At 44.9% G+C, this 27,659-nt stretch overlaps 1 protein-coding gene across 13 annotated transcripts in view; it reads right to left on the reverse strand.

The window, feature by feature from the left end:
* The window catches only part of TRAF3 (TNF receptor associated factor 3), a 119,126-nt gene that overhangs the window by 81,664 nt on the left and 9,803 nt on the right, over nt 1-27,659 (reverse strand). For 3 of the 13 annotated variants that reach the window (XM_082737501.1, XM_082737500.1, XM_082737499.1), the window contains one exon: nt 16,746-16,879. The exons of the other annotated variants lie outside the window; for them this stretch is intronic. The gene's annotated coding sequence lies outside the window, so the exon portion shown is untranslated. The remainder of the gene's footprint in view (nt 1-16,745; nt 16,880-27,659) is intronic. 13 annotated transcript variants of the gene reach the window in all.

The raw sequence follows: 27,659 nt of genomic DNA on the forward strand, positions 1-27,659 counted from the left end.
AAAAAGATTTTATTTATTTAAGGAAGAGAGAGAGCATAAGGGTGGGAGAGGGAGACGGAGAAGCAGGCTCCCTGCTGAGGCTTAGGCAGACCTAAGCCCAAGGCAGAGGCTGAACCCACTGTGCCACCCAGTCGCCCCCTGCCAAGGAACTTTTAATCGCTCCTGATTGTTAAGGGTCCTAAAAGCCGGGCCAATAATGCTACACCCAGCTCGCTCAACCAGCCTATCAGAATCAGAAGACGGATGGTGCGTTTGTTAAGTGTTCTGAGAGACAGGAAAGGTTTGCTAAACTATTCTTGGAGGGCATTGCCCCTCAGCGGCCCTGCCTCCTGTCGCACCCGCGTCTCCGGCTGGGGAAGGCTGGGAACGAGGCCGTCCCGCCGCCCACGCCGCCCGCGCCGCCCATAGCGCCAGGCCCTCCCTGGTGCAGAGCGAACGGGCTTGCCAAGCAACAATTAAGACGCACAAATGGAGGGATATTTGGAGCAGCTGCGAAAGCTCTATTAAGGATAACAAAATGGGTAAGTGAATCTCAAACTCTTTAAGGTTAAATACTCACTTGGGTGAGATTTAACAACATAATAATAGAATACAATAATGAAGTGGCTTCTCAAACTTTTCCACCAAAATACCCCCAAAGGCACGGGAGAGAGAACCCCAAGAGTAAGCAGTTTGAAGTAACTCAATTTATATGAAGTCTTAGGTTTGATATTAAAAATCATGCAAATTTTACATTTAATTCTGTAACAGATCCTACAACACCCCTTCCCATCTCGTCACTCTCTGTTTCTCTGGAAACAGGTGATCTGAAATTTTCTCAGCCTCTCACTGCTGAATGGAGATCCTGCCAGTCCACGGTGCCTTCTCTCCTGATCTTCTGATCCTAACAGAGAGGCCCACCTCCACTCTGGGGCAGGGTCCCAGCCTCTCCCCGCTCGGCCTCTCTCCAGGACACTCCCACCAGTGTATAGGGAAAGGGCAATCTGTCCCCAGCTCAGCCATCCCCCTTCATTCTGTCCAAGTGAGAGCAAACTCAAGAAGCTGTCAATGCACACACCCCATTCTCCCCTGGCAACTTCCACCCACCACGCCAGCACAGCCGAGTGACACCTCTTACCAAAGTCTCCAAAGACCTCCACGTTCCCAAATGCAATAGTGAATTCTCACTCCATCTGCTTGCTGTTCAGGTGGCTTTTCTTTAACTCCAAATATTCATCGTTAGCCCCATCTGACTTCCATAGGGGTATATCATAGTTATCAACTCAACATCTCCCCTTGAGCACCTAAAAGGCATTTCAAACTAAACAGATCTAACATTGAACTCTGGGTCCCCCTCCCTCTCTAATCCAGCCTGGCAGTCCCTGGCTCAGTAAATGGTACCACACTTGTTCAAGTCATGAAGTTCTCTCCTTCCTCACGTGCCCCACACCCAATCCACCAGAAGAGACCGTCAGTTCCATCTTCAAAATGCATTCCAGAGGCGCCTGGGTGGCTCAGTCATTAAGCATCTGCCTTCAGCTCAGGTCATGATCCCAGGGTCCTGGGATCGAGGCCCACATTGGGCTCTCTGCTCATCGGGGAGTCTGCTTCTCCCTCTTCTTCTGCCTGTCCCTCTGCCTCTCACGCTTTCTGTCGAATAAATAACTAAAATCTTTTAAAAATATATTCCAAATCCAACTACTTCTCACCACACTCTAACTACACTGGCCTCCTTGCTGTTTCCAAAAAAACACACCAAACATATTCCCGTACCAAGGTCTCTGCACTTCCCGACCCTCTACCTAAATATATTCTTCTCGCAGACGCTTCTTACAGGGGCTTCTCAAATGCGATGCACTCAGAACGCCTCCCTGATGCCTGTCAGGACAGCTTTCCCACCACACTATAGCCCACAAGCCTGTTTCCTTGTCCTTCCCGACAGGGCTCTTCAATATTAACGGACACGGTTATTGGTTTATGGCCAACCCTCTCCCTCTATTACAATAAAGGCCGCATGAGGGGCTCAAATTTGAACTCAAGTTGTGCTCCCTGACTTTAGAGCAGAACCTGACACAGTGGGAGAGAGGTTCAGTCAGTATTGGCTGAGTCTGTTTACAGCCTTACTTTAAACATGATTATTTTTTAAAATATGGAAACATTTATTCCCTTACTCAACTCTCAAACAGGAGAGTTTGCATGTATGCCCTAGACTTGGAAGCAGCACACACATTATTTCCTAAGTCCTCCCAAACTCGAACTCGGTGCCAGCAGCGTCACAGAAGTGCACAAGGACCTAGCTACTAGGTCACTCATTAGAGCACGATATAAGAGAGAACACTGGAAACAATCTCAAGAAGTGAATCAAGAAACTTTATGCCATGCTGTTAAAAAATACTTGTTTAACACAAATACGAGAATCCCATAATTTGAAATCTTCTAGTAGCCATGTTAATAAGATAACGAGGTGAACCTATGTACATTATTTAACCCAATATAAAATTATATCATTTTAATATGTAATCAACATAAAAAATTGTCCATGAGATAGTTTGTGTTCTTTTTTTCCATGTGGCCACATTTCACATGCTCACTAGTCACAGAGCTCATGGCTATGAGACTGAAGAGCACAATTACAGACTAAGAAAAAGAAAATGTTGATGATATAATAAAAGTCGTAGTTTGCAAAAACTGACAAATTGATCCTTAAATGCACAAGGGAATGCAAGAGACTCAGAATAGACAAAACAATCTTGCAGAAGAAGAATAAATTTGGAGGATTCACAATTCCCAATTTCAAAATTTATTACCAGGCTAAGTAATCAAGACAGTACTGATATAATAAAAATAGACATACAGATCAACAGAATAGAATTTAGGGTCCAGAAATAAACCCTTCCATTTGTGGTGAATTATTTGTGACAAGGGTATCAGGACCATTCAATGGGGGAAAGAGCAGTCTTTTTAGCTAATGGGCAATGGGGTATCCACATGCAAAACAGTGAAACTAGACCACGATCCCAAACCATACACAAAGTTTAACCAAAAATGAATCACAGACTAAAGGGAAGAGCTAAAACTATAAAACTCTTAGATGTGAGCAGGTGCGTATCTTCATGATCCTCCATTAGGCAGTGGTTTCTCAGATGACATGGAAAGCAAAAGCAACCAAAGAAAAAAATAGACAGAGTGGACTTCACCAACGTTAGAAAATTCTCTGCATCAAAGGTGACCATCAGGAAAGTGAAAAGATAACCCAAAGAATATAAGAAAATATTTACAAGTCATATAGTGATAAAGAAACTGTATGTATGTAAAGAACTCTTATAACTCAGTAACAAAAAGATGACCCAACTTTAAAAACGGGCAAAGGCTATGAACAGGCATTTTTCCAAGGAAGATACCAAAATGGTCAATAAGCACATAAAAGGATGCTCCACATCGCTAGTCACCATGGAAATACAAATTAAAACCACAATGAGAAACCACTTTACACCCACTAGGACAGCTGAAATAAAAATGATGGACATAGCAAGTGTTGGTGATGATGTGGAGAAACTGGAACTCTCACACATTGCTGACAGGAATGCAAAATTGTCCCAGCTGCTTTGATAGTGTGGAGTACCTCAGAATATTAAACACAGCGTTACCATATGACCAGCTCTATGCACAACAGATTAAAAAAAAAAAGCTTCTCACAAAAACTTGTACAGGACTTTTCACAACACTAAACAACCCAATGTCCGTCACCTGATGAACATATAAACAAAATGTAGTCTATCCATTCAATAGAATATTATTTCCCTATAAAAAGAAATTACTGATACAGGCTATGTGAATGAACCTTGAAAACATCATACTATGTGAATGAAATCACTTGCAAAAAACTATACATTGTATGAGTCCATTTTATGAATTTCCAGAAATGGCAATCAACAGAAACAGAAAATAAATTAATGACTGTCTATGGTTGGGAGTAGGGAAGAATGGGAAGTGACAGCTAATGGGTTTAAGGTTTCTTTCTGGGATGATGAAAATGTTCTAAAATTACAAAGTGGCAGAAACTTCAAAATTCTATAATACACTAAAAATGACTGGATTGGGGGTGCCTGGGTGGCTCAGTGGATTAAGCCTCTGCCTTTGGCTCAGGTCATAATCTCGGGGTCCTGGGATCGAGCCCCACATCGGGCTCTCTCCTCAACGGGAAGCCTGCTTCCCCTTCTCTCTGCCTGCCTCTCTGCCTACTTGTGATCTCTGTCAAATAAATCAATAAAATCTTTTAAAAAATAAATAAAAATGACTGGATTGTATGTTTTAAAATGGCGAATATTTTATCTGAATTACATCTCAATAAAGCTATTATTTTAGGGACACCTGGGTGGCTCAGTTGGTTAAGCAGCTGCCTTCGGCTCAGGTCATGATCCCAGTGTCCTGGGATCGTGTCCCACATCGGGCTCCTTGCTCAGCAGGGAGCCTGCTTCTCCCTCTGCCTCTGCCTGCCATTCTGTCTGCCTGTGCTCACTCTCTCCCCCTCTCTCTGATAAATAAATAAAATCTTTAAAAAAAAATAAAGCTATTATTTTAAAAGCAAATTATAAAATGGTATTATTTAAAATAAACCTATTTTTTTTTAAGATTTTATTTATTTGCCAGAGACAGAGGGAGAGAGAGCGAGTGAGCACAGGCAGACAGAGAGGCAGGCAGAGGCAGAGGGAGAAGCAGGCTCCCTGCCGAGCAAGGAGCCCGATGTGGGACACGATCCCAGGACACTGGGATCATGATCCTGGGATCATGACCTGAGCCGAAGGCAGCTGCTTAACCAACTGAGCCACCCAGGCGTCCCTAAAATAAACCTATTTTTATAAAAAGAAAATATGCATATGCCCCCAAAATGGCTTAGAAGAGCATACAGAGCAGTGATCTGAGTGAACAGGGTCTTATTTCTATTTTTCATCTTTCTTGATTTTTTTTTAATAGGAGGTGGTCACAAACTACTAAACAGTAAGGTATTTTCAGGTGTCATTCAATAATGCACTATACTTCCACCCATCTGTTCTCAGTATCTAATAAACTGTTTTTTCTAATATTCCACATATAAGAGAGATCATACAGTATTTGCCCTTCTCTGTCTGGTTGATTCTCATAGCATAGTGCCCTCAAGGACCATCCACGTTTTTGCAAATGGCAAGATTTCATTCTTTTTTATGGCTGAGAAATAATACTCCAGTGTATGTGGAACTGCTGGGTCATATAGTAGTTCTAGTTGAGGAGCATCTGTGCTGTCTTCCATAGCAGCTGTAACAATTTCCATGCCCACTCGACAGTGGATGAGGGTTCTCTTTTCTCCACATCCTTGTCAATACTTGTGATTTCTTGTCTTTTGGACTATCAAGTGTGAGGTTATATCTCATTGTAGTTTTGATTTGCATTTCCCTGATGATTAATGAAACCGAACATCTTTTCATGTACCTATTGGCCATCCATATGTCTTCTTTGGAAAAAAATATTTATTCAGATCCTCTGCCCATTTTTTTTTTATTATTTGAGTTTAATTTTTTTTATTTGCTACTGAGTTGTAGGAGTTATTTACATATTTTGGTTACTGGTCCCTTTTCAGATACATGACTTGCAAATATTTCTCCCATTCAGTAGGTTGCCTTTTCATTTTGTTGATGGTTTCTCCTTTGCTGTCAGAAGATTAAAAAAAAAAGATTTTATTTATTTATTTGAGAGAGAGAGAGTACAGCAGGGGTTTGGGACACAGGAAGAGGAAGACTGATTCCCTGCCCAGTAGGGAGCTGGACCTGGGGCTCCATCCCAGGACCCAGGGATCATGACCTAAGCTGAAGGCAGACACTCAACCAACTGAGCCACACAGAAGGCCCCTGTGCAGGAGCTTTTTAATGTGATGTAGACCCACTTATTCACTTCTGCTTTTGTTGCTTTGACTTTGGTGTCAGATTAAAAACTCATCACCAAGACCAATGTCAAGGAGTTTATCACTGCCTGTGTTTTCTTCTAGTTTTATGGTTTCAGGTCTTATGTTCAAATCTTTAATCCATTTTTAGTTTTGTGTATGGTGTGAGATAGAGGTCGTTTTTCTGGTAGATTTACTGAGAAGACTGTCCTTGGCCCATAGTATGCTCTCGGCTCCCCTGTGGTAAACTAACCAACTATATATGCATGGGTTTATTTCTGGGCTCCCTCTTCTGTTCCAATGATCTGTGTGCCCTTTTCTGATACTGTTATCACACTGTTTTAATTAACACTGCTTTGTAGTATAGTTTGAAGTCAAGGAGCACAGTGCCTCTAGCTTTGTTCTTTCTCAAGATTGCTTTGGCTATTCAGTGTTGTTTTTTTTTTTTAATTCCATGCAAATTTTACAATTATTTGAGCTATTTCTTTGAAAAATGTAATTGGGGGTCAGTTGGTTGAGCAACTGCCTTTGGCTCAGGTTGTGATCCCAGGGTTCTGGGATAGAGCCCTATGTGAGGCTCCCTGCTCAGTGAGGAGCCTGCTTCCCCCTCTCCCACTCTCCCTGCTTATGTTCTCTTTCTCGCTGTGTCTGTGTTAAATAAATAAAATCTTTAAAAAAAAAAAAAAAGGAAGAAAAATGTCATTGGAATTTTGATAGGAAATGCACTAAATCTGCAGATTGCTTTGAATACTATGGACATTTTAGCAATATTTATTCTAATCTTTCTACTTGTTTGTGTCATCTTCAGTTCTTTCAGAAATCTCTTGTAGTTTTCAGCATGCAGGTCTTCCACCTTCTTGGTTAAACATTCCTAGGTATTGGGCCACCTTGGGGGCACTGTCAGTTAAGCACCGACTCTTGATTCTGGCTCAGGTCATGATCTCAGGGTCTTGAGATCAAGCTCCATGTCAGGCTCTGCACTGTGTGTGGAACCTGCTAAAGATTCTCTTTCGTCTCCCACTGCCCCTCCCCACCACTCTCAAGCACGCATGCTCACGTGTTCTCACTCTAAAAGAAGTAAACAAATCTTTAAAAAAAACACACACATTTGCAGGTATTTCATTCTTTCTATTGCAACTGCAAATGGCATCATTTTCTTTATTCCTCTGAGTTTGTTATTAGTGTCTAGAAACACAACAGTATTTGTGCACTGATTTTCTATCAGGCAACTTTACTGAATTCGTTTATTAGTCCTGATACTCTTTCGACGGGATTCTATAGGGTTTTCTATGTTTCTCTATTTTCATGTCAGCAGATAGTGTGCTTTACTTCTTCCTTTCCAGTCTAGATACATTTTCTTTCTTTTTCTTGCCTATTATTTGGCTTGGATTTCAAATACTATGCTCAGTAAAAGTGGCAAGAAGGAGCATCCTTGTCTTGTTCCTATGTATTTCTCCTCTTTGGCTCTGCCTATTAATACAATTTTCCTGTTACAAATGGGCATTCCTTTTTTAATAAGAAGGGGTGTGTCTTTGTATTTTAAAGAACTATATATACCAAAATATCAACAGTGGTGAAGCAATGGGAAATATCTGCATTCTCTATATTCTATATTTTTATATTCTATATTTCTATACTCAAACACATTGGCTTTTCCCTTAAAACAAACGGAAGACACACACACTCTCTCTCCCCTCCTTCCAGGACACTAGAATTCTGGCACGGGACAGTACGGCTCTCGGGAAGCTTATCACCAGAGGGTAAATGTAAGCAAGGGCGGGTCATGCGGGTGACTGTCCTCTGAAGTGAAGTCCCCAGGGACCCACATGTTTTTTGCTAATACCAAGGGGGCCAATCTGCTATTCCAGAGAAAGGGAAGTCACTAGGGCCCCACTGAGAGTGGTGCTTGTGTCCAGAGACCATGGCAGGGAAGGTGGGGACGGCTGTGGACGGACAGGCCCAGGCAGGGGTTTGGGGCAAGGGTAGACTCTGACCTCCCGGGACTGGTCAGGAATCCTCAGGGATGACCCTGCTACAAACAGGGCCTTCCAGAAGGACTCGGTTCATAAAGGCAACTGCTATTGGCCGGCACAGTGCCCTCTTCACAATCTTAGTTCATCTGAACAACTTTGGATGATGCCAATAATCAAATCAAGAGGTTTGAATGAAGGCCTTCAGCACCCTCACACTCTGAGACTAGGGTTCTGACTTCTGCAAAAAGTAGTTTTTGTTTTCTGTTGGTGAGACTCTGGGTCAGTACAGTGGCCCTTGTTTGCTCAGAAAAGAACCAGTATGAGAGCGAGGAGGCTCTGGGGAGGACCACGGGAACGCGGTTTCTCGGTGTCGTCCTCAACTACCGGCCACACCTCATCCTACCACAAGGGACAAAGTGTGTATCGTACAGGACTTGATTCTCACAAAATGACCTAAGCACATATATACTGGAAAAATGACTAAAAAACTACTCAATGTTAACAGTGAGGGGCTAATAGAGTTTATTTTCTTTGTCTTCACCCATTCTCCTGGATGTGTACGCTTAGGATACTGTTACTCAGTGTTCTCCTGGGAGACCCCCTTTTCGGAAACAGGTTACTGTAAAGGTTCTGTCTTCAGAGACATTCTGTCAATGCCGATTCTTGGGAATCCAGAATGTCTACTGGCTTCAGAGCACCCTTCCCACATTTCGCCTCTCAAAGAATATAACCACACCTAGGTAGGCTGATTTTGAAAAAGTATATGAATTTTAAACTCTCTTTGCAAAAATTCACAGCTTAAATACAATTACTGACTTCAGCAAGAATTTTTCTACCTTTTTAGAGATTCCCTAAAAGATTCACGGGATCACGGAGACCTCACAACTGTTCTCTGCTGCCCAGAAAATGTAAATAAGCATGAGAAGCACATCAGCCAATCTTCAGCCTTAAACTGGGAATTCTGGACCCATGTACACAAGCACCATAGAGGCAGTGGCCGGTTAAGTGACCCAACCACTTGTAGAGAATAGTTCAGGAGAGCGTATCCCAGAAAAAATGGAATACTTACCTCCATGTCTCACCATCAACTCTAATTACGGCACTGACATTCTCCTACTCAGAAGTTTTTGATGGTTCACATCTCACTTGAGAACTATCACTTAAGAGGACTGTAATGGGGCGCCTGACTGGCTCAGTTGTTAAGCACCTGCCTTCAGCTCAGGTCATGATCCCAGGGTCCTGGGATAGAGCCCTGCACACCGGGCTCCCTGCTCAAGGGGGGACTGCCTCTCCCTCCCTCTCTGCCACTCCTCCTGCTTGTCCTCTCTCAAATAAATTCTTTCAAAAAGAGAGAGAGGAGCTGTGATTGTCATCACATATTCAGGAAACTCTAAGCACCCCCAACCTCCACCGCAGTAGTACTTTTGCACCCCCCCACCAGGTCCTTTCTCACTTTGGCCCTCCCACAGCAATACCTCCACCCTCAACCTGCTGCCCTGAAAATCAAAATGTTATTTTTATCCCATAAAATACCAGCTCAAGGGGCACCTGGGGAGCTCAGTGGGTTAAAGCCTCTGCCTTCAGCTACCTAAGTGTGGGGAGCCTGCTTCTCCCTCTCCCTCTCCCTGCTGCTCTGCCTACTTGTAATCTATCTCTTGCTGTGTCAAATAAATAGGTGATATCTTAAATATATATATATACCACCTCAAATTTTAGTTTTTTTCCCCAGGATTTTATTTTTATTTATTTGACAGACAGAGATCACAAGTAGGCAGAGAGGCTCCCCGCTGAGCAGGGCTCAATCCCAGGACCATGGGACCATGACCTGAGCGGAAGGCAGAGGATTTAACCCACTGAGCCACCTAGGTACCCCTCAAATTTTAGTTTTTGTAAAGCACTTCTTGACCCCTTAACCCAAGAGTCAGCCAACCTTCTTCTATAAAGGGCCAGATGGTCTCTGCTCCACTTCCTTTTTTGCTTATTTTTACAATCCATTAAAAACATAAAATATATTTTTAGACCTGTAGTTTGCCAATCTCTGCTTTAGAGACCATTACTCCCATACTGTTCTCTGATAGCCCCTTCTCTGATGTTTCTGCCACTATTTCCACTGTGGCTACTAATACCAGTCCTCTGTGATACCTTCTGCACTATTCTGCCTTGCCTGACGGCTCGCACCGTCACACCAGCCCATCCTCAGACTGCATGTTCTCTGCAGGCAAGAAAAATCTCTTTCAGCCCTATGTCACCTACTATATAACACTAATACATATAAAGTGCTTTGTCCATGAATCTTTTAAATTGATTTAAGTACAGTATGTTAAATTTAAAATTGCTTATTTAAGCATTTTCTATCACAAGTTGCTAAGAATTTGTTTTTGGTAAAGCAGATTTCTGAGGAGCTTCCTGAACACGTGAAGACTGGAGTTAGATGGGTGAACCTCCTTGGTTTATTTTCTATTAGATGAACTTTTCAAGCCAAACTGAGTTTTGCTTTTCTTTTTCTTTTTTAGGATTTTATTTATTTATTTTACAGAGAGAGATCACAAGTAGGCAGAAAGGCAGGCAGAGAGAGAGGGGGAAGCAGGCTCCCTGCCTAGCAGAGAACCTAATGTGGGACTCGATCCCAGGACCCTGAGATAATGGCCTGAGCCGAAGGCAGAGGCTTTAACCCACTGAGCCACCCATGTGCCCCCAAACTGAGGTTTTCATTCAAAGACCTGTTCCCGTCCACACAGGTCTTTAAAATTCTATGATGTGAAAAATTTTATTACAGAACCTAAAAATAATCCTTACATGGTTTAGATTCAATTTCCAGGAGAAATGTAAGCTTAAAAAAAAACAAAAACAAAAACCCACACAACCTTATCAGCAAGCTCTAAACAATCAAAATTGAGACCAGGACTCAAATTTTTCTAGAAACTTCAATCAGCTGTTATGAGGATGTGTTTTCCCTTGTTAGGAAAATGTACTTTCAGTACTTCCAGCTTATTACTTCTTGTAAAATGGCTCTATGTCTGGGATCCACCTGCCAGACAAATTCAGAAGTTTCTCTGCCACCAATCCTCTTAAATAACTTCGTAGGCATGTCCTTCTCTCAGAAGCCTCCTGGGAACCCCTCTAACTCCTGACTGGTATGGGCCTTCTTTCATATTCATTTTCTATGTGGAAACTTAAGAATTCTCCAGTGTCAGCCTGTGGCAAAGACGGAACAAGGCCAAACAGATTCTTTGTGTCTACTTCCTACATCCTGCTCATCCAAAAGATGGAGCCGAATAGCACCCTATTATTCCACGGCAATCCCTGGGGTGCGTGTTCTTCCATGTCCACCTGAACTTTACCCAGGGCCTGTCTGAAGACCCAGCCCGGCACAGAGGTGTACCACCCTGACTTCCTTGCACACCAGCATGCCTGCTGGAGTGATTGTGCCAGACTGGGGAACTCGTTGTCCATTTCCTGTTTTGTAGTAAGAAGACCGAGCAGCTCACCGTGCTTTACTTTAAAAGCTTACTGACAGAATCAGTACTTAGCGATCTTTCTGTACTGAAAACAGGGAGGAGTAGGAGCCAGCTGCAGGGATCAGAGAACTCCCGGGATGTGTGGTCACTGCCCCCTCCGTACACACACCCTACAGCCTCTGCTTTTTTAATACTCCAAAAGGTGAGGAAAAAATAACTGACAGAAAAATCCCCTATGCAAAAACCCCAGCTCTGCGGGAAGGAGGGTGGGTCCCTGTGAATCACCTCCTCCTCCTCCACGTGACACGCGGCCAGGTGAGTGATCTCTCAACTAAAGACGGCCAACAGAAGAGGGCTCGGCACTGCGTGGACATCTGAGGGCACCTGCAGGAAACAGGGCAACGGGAATCCAGCATGCAGGGGCAGGAAGAAAGGTTCCAGCACCCCCCCCACCCCGCCCCAACCACAGAGGAAGAGGGATCAACACCCAGGCAGGACAGGCCAGGGTAGTCCAGAGGAGGGTGGACACAACCTTTGAGCAGGCAGGTTCTTTGGGAAGCAGCCCACAGAGAGGCTAGATCATCTGGAGCTCGGTCAGGAAGGGCTGTCCAGGGCCTAGCGAGGAGGGATGCTGTATTTTCTGAGCGCCGTGGGAAGCCACTAAAGGGTTTTCAGTGAAGGACAGGAGGAACCTACGTTCCTAAAAGCTCTCAGTGGCAGCTATGTGGGGAAAGGCCTGAAGTAACCCGGGACAAGTGGAGAGACCAGTCAGGGGCCACGACACGGGCAAGAGGCCTGGACCTGGCTGGGAACCAGGGAGGTGGGGAAAAGCAGGACACAGGCCTGAGTGCCACAGACAGAATGGGAAACAAGAACAGGGATCAAGGAGCAGTGCCCAGTGTTCTCAGTGAAGTGACTGGGTATGGGTAGAAAGGATTGGGGTTCAGAGTTCACTGGGGACAGGTTAGGCACCATCTAAGTGAAAACAACAAGTAGCCTAAGTCGCATCTGGTCACTCCTGCTTGGGGCTCGTAGACAAAACGCCCTCCTGCAAGGCTCTCACCAGCAAACTCCAAGACCAGCCACCGCAAGTGCCCCACTCTCAGTTCACCCCCTACCCACCAACCCTGCTCTATTCTGGAAGCAGCACCTGGACATCTCGATCTGTCCTCAAGCCCTGCCGAACCACACAGGCTCCATGAGCTTCATGAGGACGAGAAGCTGCCTACGTCGTTTCTTGCTGTGTCCCTGGCACTTAGCATGGTGGCTGGCACACACTGAGGACTCGTCAACAGCTTTTAAGTAAATACATGGGCTAAAGCTCAAAGAGAGCTATGGGTTAAAGACAAGTCTGGGGAACTTGGGAACCACAGCTGGAAAATTCTTTTATTTTTCTAATGGTACCTTCTCAAAAATTCCCATCCCGCTAACTAAAGTTTCAATGTAAATTACGGTATCTCAGGGGGAGTTTATCCAAACAGACTAATGGACATCTGGGCTTCCACTGAGGGCACTCTGACCTCCCAGTTCCCTCGGCTGACTGTAATACATTCTTCGAGTAGATGCTCACTAGGTTAAAAGATTTTTTTTAACTCCTTAAGATTTCATGTAATGACTAAAGATTGAATTTTTGTAGAAAGCACCTCACCTTGCAAAAATATTGAATCTTAATCATCATGTATCTCCTGGAAATCAAGGAAAGAACGTCTCTGACCATCTACACCAGGTTTCTCAACCTCAGCAGTACTGCCATGTTGGGCCAGTAATTCTCTGTCATGGGGGAAACCGCAGGACGTTACAGCATCCCTGGCCTGCTCTCCCCAGATACCAGTAGCCTCCCCCATTTCCACCCCCACAAACAAGTTTCTAGACATGCCCCTGGGGAGAACAATTATCTACGACCAAGTGGTCTTTTCCTATTATTAATACAGCCAAGGAAACAGGGATCAAATTCTAAGTTTGAAATGCTCACTTAAAAACAACTGGCCCAAATTACACCCTCTAGTGAAACCGAAAGCAAAACAGGTGTTTACACACACACACACACACACACACACACACACCCCATCCTGGCAGGGTTTTGAACCATGATATCAAGAAATGCTAACATTTCCTTTAGCAAGAGTCTAAGTTTAAATGTGAGAAATCTTGGGGCGCCTGGCTTCTACCTTCGGCTTGAGTCATGGTCTCAGGGTCCTGGGATGGAGCCCCAGATCTGGCTCTCTGCTCAGCAGGGAGTCTGCTTCCCGCCTCCCCCCCCACTCCGAGGCCTGCCTACTTGTGATGCCTGACTGCGTGGGGGAACTCATTACCAAGCCTCCCCACCTCCGCAGGATGAAGATCCGCCAAGTAAAATGCTGTACTGACCAGAGCCCCTCAAGACACATGGGAAACAAGGCCTTGCAGAGCTACTCTAACACGTGTGAGACTGGGTGTCATCACGGGGGTGGTCGCGTGCAGGCAGCTCCCTGGTGCGTCCTCAGCACCCCTGCACGCTAGCCGGGGGAGGGGCCGACAGAAACCTCTGGCAGTCATGGCTGCAGGCCCCAAAATGTCCCTGAGGAGGGCCTGTTCAAAGGCCAGACCCCAGGGCCAAACCCCTGTTCAAAGGTGCAGGCTTCCAGCACCCTAGAACCCAGGGACTGGGAGCGGTCCGGCCTCATCCCGGCATTCTCTCCTGTCGCTGCTTCTGTCACACCGCTGTCTGCAAGCAAGCTAGCGAGTCTGGCGTGAGACATGTGTAGTGTCAGATTCCCACATCCCTGCACCACAGAGCTTTGGAGGTCGTCACTGTTTCCTCCCGGGGCAGAGCACTCACACCCGGAGCAAGCATCCCGCGAGTCCCAGCCCTCCAGAGCCCCCGGACGGGACCAGCAGTGACGGCTCCAGATCAAAATGTTTGAAAGTAAGATCAAAACTAGTGCCAATTACCAAGATGATCTAAACCAAAAGGCACCAAACGTACATGGGGAGCAAATGGACTCTGCGGACCGGAACTAGCTCCGCGGACAAGCCATGGAGGCGTTCAAGACATGGGTCTCCATGCGGACTCTGCTCTGGATCCCTTCTCGGGCTTCTCAGAGTGCCGGAGCATGCACGGGCGCCGGGACAGCAAGTGAACAAGTGGCACATTATCTCAGCCCAAAGGTCACTTTTGATAAACAAGGACGTTCAGAGGTTTGTAACATTAGAACATATATTATATAACAGAATGTAAAATTTGTACCAATTTCAGATAAAACAGACTACAGAAACCATGTGTTAAGAACAGGCTGCTTCAGAATGCCCTGCAGAGGGTACAAGTCACACGACCACTCTTCCGTCGCTAGGGGGCCTCCCGTGGGAAGCTGGGGACTGCTGAGGACTGTCCACTACTGTGCACCAAAAAATAGCAGAGAACCCAAGATTCTAGGTCTCCACAGAGTAAAGTAAGTACAAGGGAAGGGGCAGTGGGAGCTGTTTATAAAGGTACATAAGTAAAAATGTCCAAAAGTTTAGCCGACTTCATAGGGTCAATCCTCCAAGTCAAGAATGCTATCTGTGTTACAAACGTCGTGCTCCGAAGGGACACGTGCACCCGAATGTTTATAGCAGCACTGTCCACAATAGCCAATTATGGAAAGAACCTAGATGTCCATCAACAGATGAATAGATAAAGAAGATGTGGTATGTATATACAACGGAATACTATGCAGCCATCAAAAGAAATGAAATCTTGCCATTTGCGACAAAGTGGATGGAACTAGAGGGTATTAAGCTTAGCGAAATAAGTCAATCGGAGAAAGACAATTATATGATCTCCCTGATACAAGGAAGTGGACATGCAATGTGGGGGGTTTGGGGGGTAGGAAAAGAATAAATGAAACAAGTTGGGATCGGGAGGGAGACAAACCATAAGAGACTCTTAATCTCACAAAACTGGGGGGTTGTTGGGGGGAGGGGGTTCAAGCGGGGGGTGGGGTTATGGACATTGGGGAGGGTATGTGCTATGGTGAGTCCTGTGAAGTGTGTAAACCTGGTGATTCACAGACCTGCACTCCTGGGGATAAAAATACATTATATGTTTATTTAAAAATTTAAAAATTTAAAAAAAAAAAAAGAATGCCATCTGTGCACGTTTCTTCCATACACACAGTGGTCATCACACACTTAGAAGTGTCAGAAGAGAGGCTGACAGAGGTCAGAGACAGCCCTGAGCCACAAGGCTGCCACAAGGCTGTGAGAGGGCCAGAGCTAGCTTGTGGGGCCCACACCCTGAGCCACCAAACCGCACTGCCCCAAGGCTGTGCCGATGGGCTGAAAGGAGAAGCGCTAACATTCTGAGAGCCTTTCACTCTAAGGCATAAGGGTCCTTTAAGCCCTCACGAATCCCACCTCCTCTGTGGAAGCTTGCCAGGAGGCCAGGCCTCTTGGCCTGAAATGTTATTGAATATTATTTTTTAAGAACCTTCCAGGATGCCTGGGGGGCTCAGTCATTAAGCATCGGCCTTCAGCTCAGGTCATGATCCCAGGATCCTGGAATCGAGCCCAGAGTCGGGCTCCCTGCTCAGCAGGAAGCCTGCTTCTCTCTCTCCCACTCCCCCTGCCCCTGCTTGTGATCCCTCTCTCGCTGTGTCTCTGTCAAATAAATAAATAAAATCATAAAAAAAAAAGCCTTCCACATTTTCCCTTTCTAGGACTAATTTCTAAGCTCTTGGTCAGCAGGGACCATGTCATACACACACTGCCACAACGTCCAGCCCAGACACATGCGGAGTGGATGACAGACACCCACCTGCAGATTCAATTTACTTACGATTTATGGAAAATACTGAATTATCTGAAGAATAAAGTCTGGCATGCCAAATATAAAGGTACTGGAAAACAAAGAAACCAGATGACACACGAACGGAGGAATTAAAGGAGTATTAATAGCTGCGTTCGTCGGACACCTGTTAACTGCCGGAGTTAGGTATACGGACAGACATGCTAATACGATTCACACTCACCCCCTGCGACCACCTATCAGCTGAATCTCCTCAGCTCCACAGTCTCTCACCCAAAACCAAAGCCAGAGGTGCTTCAGAGTATAGTATTTTTTGGGTTTTAGAAAGGAAGCCCTATGTGTGTATATTATAACTTACATGACGCCGCCAGTGACATCCAGGACAGTGCCCACAGAAAACTCATTAATTCCAACAGTCTGCAGTAAGATACAGGAATATTCAGAGTAAGGGGAACGGAGATTATACGTAACCTCACTTCAGCTCAGCTCAGGCTTGGCACCAAATACATGACGGTGTCATTCCATTCCAGAGGCTGTGGCCAGGGAACTGAGGCTCAGGAAGGTCTAGTAACTTGCTCAAGTTGACACAAACTGAGGAGGAGAGGCAGGGTTGGGACCCTGCTTCTCTGGCCCAAAGCCTGTTCAGGACTTCATACCTGTGAGCATGGCCATCAGGAAATCCTGAAAACTCCACCAGGGCGCAGACTGGGAACCAGCAGTTCTGGTGGGGCGGAGCAGGGTGTCCTGCATTTCCGAGGCACCTGGAAAGGTGCTGCTGATGGCTCACCCCCTGTGGGAGAAAGGCTCAACCACAGGCTCTCAGGCCTGGCTCAGTGTCTGCATCCCCTCGGGGCTTCTCAAAGATAGCCATTAAATCTGATTTCTGAGGTCTTAACTGATTGAAATCCTCTGAAGTGGGGCCCCCAGCTTTTGTGGTTCTTTCTAATAATTCTAATGTCCAGCCAGGATTCAGAATCACTGACATGAAACCATTAGGAGAAAAGAAATCACTGATAAAGTAAGACTCTTGTGAAGGCAGCCTGCGAGCCCGGTCAGGACTTCCCCAGAGGAGTCCGGGAGGCTTTCAAGTCCTGACCAGGAACTGTTACTAAATCCCTCACGACGGAATACCCCAGCTATCCCAGGCTCCGCGGTCATAAGCATTTTTCTCCTCCCTTGAAACCACTGAAATCTTAGACAAAGCGCACTAAAGGCCAAGTTTTACAGGACAACCACAAAAGTGCGAAACTCGGAGGGACTGCTGCCTGCCAGCTCACAGAAACAAGTATTTAGCAGAAGACTATGCAAAGGAACTTCTCGCTCTTATGCGGAGGTACACTGTGGTATCAACCCATGAAGAGAGTGGGATCTGCACACACAAATCAAGTTGTGGATTTTAAATTACGCTCACTGAGTCCTAAGACTGAAAGGGTCATTAGTGGTCAGCAGCCTGCTCCCCCCACAGGGACCTGCACTTCTACTGAACACACCCATGCAAAGAAGACTGGGAACAGGCCCTCCACAATGCAAATCTGCCCCTAACGCCACCTGAACTCAAATTTTGCTTCCAAAATTCTGAATTAGCCAACCTCTTCCACACCCAGTCTCGGGTCACTTCTGGAATGACACATATGTGCTCCAGCCCAGCAAATACCTACTGTCAGTTCTCTGCAGAGGCTCATTTGGTAACAGTCCTCATGGAAACCCAAGAGTCCCTTTCGGACCTGTATCTAGCTTGCTAACTTACTCATCGGTAACCTGCATGCCCCCTCACCCCCGCCCCCCCCACCCCCACTTTTTGTTCTGCTGCTCTCCCGGACTCCTCTGGGGAAGTCCTGACCATGCAGAGATCCTCGGAGCTGCCTCCTCACTTTCCAAGGTGGGTGGTCATCGCGTAGATTTCAACAGGCCAGCCAGTAGCCTCCTAGAGCCTTAAGGCTACAACCCCCAACCCAGAAGAGGTGAGACCCCAAAGGGTCAAGGAAGCAGAGAATCAAACCGAAGAAGTTCTTCTCAAGCCTTAAGATCTAACAGAACTGGCCTGGCTAAGTGTGGACATGCTTGGGACCTGCCACCCTCTTGTCTCTCCTATTGCTCCCGTTCAGCAAGGGAACGGCTATCCTGGGCCTGCCCCATTACACTGTAGAAGCTCCTAACTCACCCGGTTTCATAGGTTCACAGCTGGAGAGGAATTCTGCCTCAAGACCAGTCATACCTCGAGGCTCACGCACAACTGATTTAGATGACATTTAGATGAGACTTTGGATTTCAGAGGTTATATTAAGGTTTTGGGGGCTGCTGGTATAGAATGAATGTATTTTGCATGTGAGGAGGACATGAATTTGGGGGGAATGCAGGCAGACTACTATGTACGTACTGTGTGCGGGCCCCTCAGAATTTACATAGTGGCACTCTAACTCCTGCTGTGATGGCATCTGACAGGGAATTAAGGGCTCTAATGAGAAGAGATAGAGCTTGCTTCCTGTCTCTCCCCACCCCGTGAGGACACAGTCAGAAGGGGGCCATCTGCCAGCCAGGAGCAGAGCCATCAACCAGTAACAGACTGGGCCGGCACCTCACTCTTAAGGCCTTGAGCTTCCAGAACAGTGAGGAATAAACTCCCGTTGTGCAAACCCCCGGCCTCTGGTATTTTGTTAGAGGACAGCCTGTGCTGGTCAACACAAGCCTCTTTCATAAAGCATAATGTTCTAGATTGAAGTAGGCAGCCTTAATTTCTTGAGAACACACAGTGTCTCACTTAGTATTCCACATGCATATATACATAACATGACCAGCACCTGTGAAGTCTCTATAAAAGTTTATGCCATTAAACCGAATTTGATCAGTGTTCATTTAAATGTTGTTTTTCCAGGGCGCCTGGGTGGCTCAGTGGGTTAAGCCGCTGCCTTCGGCTCAGGTCATGATCCCAGGATCCTGGGATCAAGTCCCGCATTGGGCTCTCTGCTCAGCAGGGAGCCTGCTTCCCTCTCTCTCTGTCTACTTGTGATCTCTGTCTGTCAAATAAACAAATAAAATCTTTAAAAAAAAATTGTTTTTTCTTATATACTTAACAGAAGCATGCTGAAGTACACTGACCACCCCAACCTAGCCAGGCACACAGTAGACAAATACATGCTACAACACTGAATGTTTGATGGACACAGTCTTTATCTTCTCTTTTCCAGGCTGAAAAAATGCAAGTTCCTTCAAGTTTAAAGACCTTTTTTTTTCTGGTGAATTTTTAAAAGCTTGTTATTTTATTTTCACAACGACCACGGCACCACTGTCCCCATCTACCGTGAAAGCATACAGATGTTTCAAAGGTTAAACAGCTTGCCAGGAGCACGAAGATGGTGGGGCCTAGCCTGTGCCATCCTGACTCCCACTCAGATCTCGTCCCTCCACCGCGGCAAGACTCCCAGCTCCTTCACTCAACCTCTCCGGCACCAACAAACACTCTTCCACACTTTCCACTGTTCTATGTATTCTAGAAACTTTTACATGCATAGTGTTAGACTTAGAAGAATAGAATGTCAAAGCTCTGGGTCCCTGGGTGCTCAGCCCGTGAAGCATCTGCCTCCAGCTCAGGTCCTGATCTCCGGGTCCTGGGATGGAGCCCTGTATCAGGCTCCCTGCTCTGTGGGAAGCCTATTTCTCCCTCTGTGCTTTCTCTCTCTAATAAATAAAAACCTTAAAAAAAAAAAAGGCTATTAATGCTTTAAGAGCCTTTTATCACATGCAGAATTGGAACCTCAGTGGGCAGGCCTCGCAGACAGCTGTTTCAGGTTAAACTATACCTTATATATTCTACTCCAAGCAAAAGTGACTAAAATCCAATGCAGTTCCCAAGAACCCTACAACAAAATGAAAAGTAAGCATCTTAACATAAGGAAACACCTTGTTCATATGAACCAGAGCAGAGGAGCCAGGGCACATGATCGGCCATGGGAAATGCCGCCGCCCTCCTGCCCCATCCTCCCTGCCTGGGTTACCGCCCTTCCCAGTCCTGCAGTTTCATTACCCTTCCTCTCCCCCGATGCGGGTCACCTCTAGGCCACAGCCACCACATTATGGTGTAGAGAATCTTGAAGGTGATGGTGAGTGAAAAAGGCAAGTAGTATCAAAAGCAGTACCCCAAAGACCTGTACAGAGCAATTATTTTCTCCTTGATGATATGCCAAAGGTCAGCAGGCTTACGGAATCAGTAAAAGGGCAGAACGAGAAATGGGCATGTGTGTGCATGAAACTTCACTGCTGTAAAAATCCTCAGACCATCTAGACCACAGGCTCTTGACCTTGGGCATAACAGGAGAGGATTCAGCAACTCCCACGACTCCCTGAAATTGCACGCACGAGTCAGGCACTCTGGTGTATCACCAAACTAAAGAGGCTGATTCTCTTCATTAATGCTTACTTTGATGAGGAGGTTAGATGCCCAGGAATGGTGGGTATTTGGGAACAAAGGCATGGTCTGCTTGGGAAACAGAGGACCGGGCAGCTCATATGGCAGCCAGCCTCCTGGCCAGGGATGCTGGCGGCACAGCAGCACTGTATCCGCTGTGTGTCACGTCCGTGTCCGCCCCCCCCCCCCATTCTCCGGCTCTCCTAGCAGGTGCAGAGAACACAGGGATGGCGCCTAGCCTCTCCACACCCATCACTCCCCAGACAGATGCAGATTTCTTGTTTCGTTATTTAAATCCACTCTCGCTCCTCTATGACCTCATCACATTCGCTCGCTCAAATAGTGTTGCAACCATCAGCTGAGAAAGGCTGAGAAAGCAGGGTTTACAGAAAATGTGATTTCCGTGTTACAACTAATGTGTATACACCTCTTCACATGCTGTCAAATTATCCCACACTTTTCTACATAAACAGCCATAACTTAATTCTAATAAGTCTCTAGGGGATTTACTAGAATGATCTAGGGTGAACACAGGAAATTTAGGATATGTAGGCTAATTTTTTCTCGATGAAGCTCTTTTTAAGAACAGAGAGAGAGAGAGAGGAAAAAAAAAAAACCAGAGAAATACAAGCTTCAATTTCACAACACTCTGCAAAATGAAAGTGAATTTTCAAGTAATTTTTTAAATGAACTAATAGGAGGGGCCCCTCGGTGGCTCAGTCAGTTAAGCATCAGACTCTTGATCTCGGCTCAAGTCTTAATCTCAGGGTCATGAGATCAAGCTCCATGTTGGGCTCCACGCTGGGCATGAGGCCTATTTAAAATAAAAATATATATATTAAATAAAAAATGAACTAACAGGAAGGGATAATTTATAGGCCCAAAGCTGTACTTGAAAAACTCCTGACAAACAGATGATCAAGGATGCCTGCTGATTAAGTAAATAAAACATACATTTTATTACCATTTTATGAATTACCATTTTATGAATGGGTGCATTCCAAAATTTTATTCATGAATTCTTGGTTGAGAACACAGAATGCATTTTCTCACATAAGACAGAAAACACACAACAGCTGGAGTTTCCACTTTAGCCCACAAGAGCCTGTCTTACGAAGTGTATACAACACACTGCCGACAGCACAGGAATCGAACCACCATACACAACACAGCGGGTTAAAGAGAGCCACAAGTTCTTTGACACTCCTTGCAACAAGAGCTAGACAATGTGTCCCCTCTCCCCACAACTAGGAGCGCCTTGCGGATTCTTGGACCATAGAACAGAGCAGGAATCACGCTGCACCCATCCGTCAGCCGCTTCCACTTCCTCTCCGAAAATCCCCATTGTAGGAGTCCTGGGCTGCCATGTAGGAAGTCCACCCACCCCAGCACAGGGGCCAACTGCAGAGGCCCTGAGGGTACATGGAAAGGGAAGAACCACTAAGCCAGGCCTTCCAACCATCCAGCCATGTTGGATGCCAGATAAATACCAGTGAGTGACCTCGGTCAATGCCACACAGAGCAGAAAAATCACCCAGCTAAACCCTGCCTGATCAACTCACAGGACCATGAGATCTAAAAACAGATTACTGCTGTGTTAGGTCACTGATGCTTAGGACAGTGTTACTCAGCAATCATTACCTGGGACAATCTGTAGCTTTTTTTTTTTTTTTTTAAGATTTTATTTATTTATTTGACAGAGATCACACGTAGGCAGAGAGAGAAGAAGAGAAGCAGGCTCTCTGATGAGCAGGGAGCCCGATGCGGGGCTCGATCCCAGGACCCCGGGATCATGACCTGAGCCAAAGGCAGAGGCTTTAACCCACTGAGCCACACAGGCGCCCCAATCTGTAGCTTTTTCAGAAAATGGCAAGCACGTCTCTCTCCTGTCCTGGTACTGAGAACAGTGTCCCCCTCCTCCATTCTCCTCTGGTAGACAGAGAGTTGCAGTAGTTTGTCAGCCAGGATTTTTCCAAGGATAGGCCATTAAGGGCAGCCGTGCATTGGGAATTGGGAAGCAGGGAGGTATATGGCATGATCATCATCCTGTCTGCTTCAAAATCCTTCTAGAATTTTCCACACACTTCTGAGGACAGGACAGTTTTCAAAATTCTGAAGAAACAGATGTCCAATTAAAATGCAGTTGGTACCCTGATACAAAAGCCAGACAAAGATACCACAAGAAAACTAAAAACCCATATTCCTTATGACTTGGATGTAAAAATCTCAACAAAATATTAGCAAATCGGGGCACCTGGGTGGCTCAGTGGGTTAAGTCTCTGCCTTCAGCTCAGGCCATGATCTCAGGGTCCTGGGATAAAGCCCTGCATGGGGTTCTCTGCTCGGCGGGGAGCCTGCTTCCTCCTCTCTCTGCCTACCTGTGATCTCTGTCAAATAAATAAATAAAATCTTTAAAAAATATATATTAGCAAATCAAATCCAACAAAACATTAAAAGGATGATACACCCTGGAAAAATGAGATTTATCCCAGGAAAGCAAAGGCTGTTCAACATACCAAAATCAATTAATGTAAATATACCACACTCCTAGAATAAGGAGGGGAACCACATAATCACAGAAAGCATTTGACAAAACTCAACATTCTTTCATGGTAAAACACTCAGACAAGCAGGAATTGAAGGGAACTTCCTTAACATGATAAAGGGCATTTATTAAAAAAAGAAAGAAAGAAAAAACCCACACCTAACTTCAAAATCAATGATGAAAGACTGCAAACTTTCTCCTAAGACCAGGAACAAGACAGAGGTATCTGCTTTCACTTCTACTATTCAACACTATAGAAGAAGTAGCCAGAGCAATTAGTCAAGAAAAAGAAAAAAAGTATGTGAGGGCGATCTGGCTGCGACATCTGTCACCCCATTGATCGCCAGGGTTGATTCGGCTGATCTGGCTGGCTAGGCGGGTGTCCCCTTCCTCCCTCACCGCTCCATGTGTGTCCCTCCTGAAGCTGCGCGCTCAGTCGAAGAGGACGACCTTTCCCGATAGAGGAGAGGACCGTTCTTCGGTCAAGGGTATACGAGTAGCTGGGCTCCTCTGCTAGAACCTCCAAACAAGCTCTCAAGAAAAAGAAAAAAAAAATTCAAATTGGAAAGAAAGATAAACTATCCCTATTTGCACATGACGTGATTCTATATATAGAAAATCCCAGAAAACTGCCAGAGGTAATAACCAAATTCAGCAAAGTCTGGGTGTATGATCACCACACAAAAATCACTTGTGTTTTTATACATTAGCAATGAATAATCTGAAAGAAGACTAAGGAACAACTCCATGTAAAAAATATCCAAAAGAACAAAATATTTAGGAATAACTTTAACCAAGGAGGTGAAAGATTTGTACATTGACATTACAAAATCTTGCTAAAAGAAATTAAGAATGTAAATAAGTGGTTGGGGCTCCTGGGTGGCTCAGTGGGTTAAAGCCTCTGCCTTTGGCTCAGGTCATGGTCCTGGGGTCTTAGGATCAAGCCCTGCATCGGGCTCTCTGCTCAGTGGGGAGCCTGCTTCCCCCTCTCTCTCTGTCTGCCTCTCTGCCTACTTGTGATCTCTGTCTGTCAAATAAATAAATAAAATCTTTAAAAAAATGTAAATAAACGGAAAGATACTCCGCGGTCATGGATCTGGAGACTTAGTTATTGTTACGGCAACTCCCCAAAGCAGATTCAATTCAATCCTGATCAAAATTCTAGTGATCTTTTTTTGCAGAAAGAGAAAAACTGATCCTCAAATTAATATGAAGCTACAAGAGGTCCCAAGTAGTCAAAACAATATTGAAAAAGAAAAATAGGGCGCCTGGGTGGCTCAGTGGGTTAAGCCGCTGCCTTCAGCTCAGGTCATGATCTCGGGGTCCTGGGATGGAGTCCCGCATCGGGCTCTCTGCTTGGCAGGGAGCCTGCTTCCCTCTCTCTCTCTCTGCCTGCCTCTCCATCTACTTGTGATTTCTCTCTGTCAAATAAATAAATAAAATCTTAAAAGAAAAAAAATAGAATATTAAAAAAAAAAAGAAAAAGAAAGTGGAAAGACTCAATACTTCTCATACTACCTCAAAAGTTTCTACAAAGCTACAGTAATACAAAAAGTATGCCACTGGCACAAGAACAGTCATACAGATCAAGAGAGCAGAGCTGAGAGTACAAAAAATAAATTCAAAGATCTATGGCCAACTGATTTCCAACAAGGGTGCCATGACCATCCAATGGAGAAAAGAACAGTCCCTTCAACAAATGGTGCCAGGACAAGTGTATAACCACATCCAAAAAAATGAAGTGGGCCTCCTAGCTCACCCTATATATAAATATTAACTCAAGGGGCGCCTGTGTGAATCAGTGGGTTAAAGCCTCCGCCTTTGCCTTGGGTCGTGATCCCAGGGTCCTGGGATGGAGCCCTGCATTGGGCTCTCTGCTCGACAGCAAGTCTGCTTTCCCCTCTCTCTCTCTGCCTGCCTCTCTGCCTACTTGCGCTGTCAAAGAAATAAATAAAACCTTAAAAAAAAATTAACTCAAAATGGATCAAAGACCTAAATGTGGGGCGCCTGGGTGGCTCAGTGGGTAAAGCCGCTGCCTTCGGCTCAGGTCATGATCTCAGGGTCCTGGGATCGAGTCCCGCATCGGGCTCTCTGCTCAGCGGGGAGCCTGCTTCCTCCTCTCTCTCTCTCTCTCTCTCTGCCTGCCTCTCTGCTTACTTGTGATCTCTGTCTGTCAAATAAAATAAATAAAATCTTTAAAAAAAAAAAAAAGTCCTAAATGTAAGAGCTAAAGCTATAAAATACAGGGATAAATCTTCATGACTTCAGATTTGGAACAGATTCTCAGATTTGATACCAAAAGCACAAGCAACAAAAAGAAAAAATAATAATAAATTGGACTTTATCAGAATTAAGAACTTTTGTGCATCAAAGGGCATTATATTAAGCATGTGAAAAAAAAAACCCTACAGAATGGAAGAAAATATTTGTCGACCACATACTTAATAAGGGTTTAGTATCTAAAATATATAAAGAATTCATCCAACAACAAAAAGATAAACAAACCAACTAAAACATGGGAAGAGGGTTTGAATAGACATGATTCCAAAAAAAGACACACAATCACAAGATGTTCAATTATCACTGGCCATTAAGGAAACACAAAATTATAATGAAAATACCATTTTGCAACCACTAGAATAGCTTATGTACATATATATGCACACACATACATGCATATATTCATACATAAATGTTGGCAAAGATATACAGAAATTGGAACCTAGTACATTGTTTGCAGGAATAAGATAAACACAGAATTACCGTACGACCCAGGAATCCCATTTCCTAAGTTTTTTATGCAAGAGAAATGAAACTACATGTCTACACAGAAACCTGAACACATTATTCCTAATAGCTAAGTGGGGAAAGCAACCCAAATGGCCATCAGTGGATGAATGGATAAATTATTTGTGGTATGCACATGCACAATAGAATATTATTCAGCCATAAAAAAGGAACAAAATACTTATACATGCTACAATTTAGCTGTACCTCAAAAACATTACACTAACTGAAAGAAGCTAGACATAAAAAAATCACATGTTGGGGGCGCCTGGGTGGCTCAGTGGGTTAAGCCGCTGCCTTCGGCTCAGGTCATGATCCCAGGGTCCTGGGATCGAGCCCCGCTTCCGGTTCTCTGCTCAGCAAGGAGCCTGCTTCCTCCTCTCTCTCTCTGCCTGCCTCTCTGCCTACTTGTGATCTCTCTCTGTCAAATAAATAAATAAAATCTTTAAAAAAAAATCACTTGTTGTATGATCCCTTTTATATGAAATGTCCAGAAAAGGCAAATCCATAGAGACGGAAAGCAGATTAGAGGCTACCAGGGGTTGGGAGGAAAAGAGCATGGGGAATGATTACTTAGTGAGCTTGAGGACTGTTTACGGGGTGATGGAAAGTGCTGAAACTCAAGCAAGCTGGTGGTTGTACAACACCGTGAATACACTAACTACTACTGAACTGCATGCTTAACTGGTTAATTGCATGTTATGTGAATAACATGAAAAACTCAATGAAAGAAAATGTAGTTAGACTATAGTATATTGATTCATCCATACAAATACTTGAACACCTACCACACACCAGGCACTTCCCGAGTACGTGGGTTAAGATGGTAAACAAAACTTCTGTGCTAAAAATTTATTTTTTAAAGCCTTTATGTATTTATTTGATAGGGAGAGACAAGTTAGAGAGGGAGCACAAGCAGGGGGAGTGGGAGAGAGAGAAGCAGGCTCCCCGTCAACCAGGGAGCCTGATGTGGACTTCAATCCCAGGACCCTGCGATCATGACCGTAGCCAAAGGCAAACACCCAACGACTAAGTCACCCAGGTGCCCTTCTGCTATGAATTTAAAAAGTAAGGTAAGAGACTAGAGAGTGACAGCTTGGACTATTTTAACTCTGTTAAGAGAAGACCTCCTGAAAGAAGTGTTCATTTGAACAGAGACTAGAATGAACTGAATGAAATGAAATGTTATTCTGCTAAATAATAATATACTAAAATACAAATATTATCAAAATCATCACATGCAAAAATTCTTTTTCTAAAAATAATTTTACTCTTGGGGCGCCTTGGTGGCTCAGTGGGTTAAAGCCTCTGCCTTCGGTCAGGTCATGATCTCAGGGTCCTGGGATCGAGCCCCCTTCGGGCTCTCTGCTCCGCGGGGAGCCTGCATCCCCCTCTCTCTCTGCCTGCTTCTCTGCCTACTTGTGATCTGTCAAATAAATAAATTTTTAAAAATCTTTAAAAATAATTTTATTCTTTATTACAAATAATTTTTTATAGCCATTGGACTATATATATATATATATATATATACATACATATACTGCTTCTACAGTTTCCTTGCAGGACAGCTCTCAGGACCAAGCCATACTCCCAAGAGAGCCTGTCATTCATCTTTTTTTTTTTTTTTTTAAAGATTTTATTTATTTATTTGACAGAGAGAGATCACAAGTAGGCAGAGAGGCAGGCAGAGAGAGAGGAAGGGAAGCAGGCCCCCTGCTGAGCAGAGAGCCCGATGTGGGACTCGATCCCAGGACCCTGAGATCATGACCTGAGCCGAAGGCAGCGGCTTAACCCACTGAGCCACCCAGGCGCCCCCCTGTCATTCATCTTGCTAAC

This window comes from Mustela nivalis (assembly GCF_964662115.1).
Source record: "Mustela nivalis genome assembly, chromosome: 6".
NCBI lineage: Eukaryota > Metazoa > Chordata > Mammalia > Carnivora > Mustelidae > Mustela > Mustela nivalis.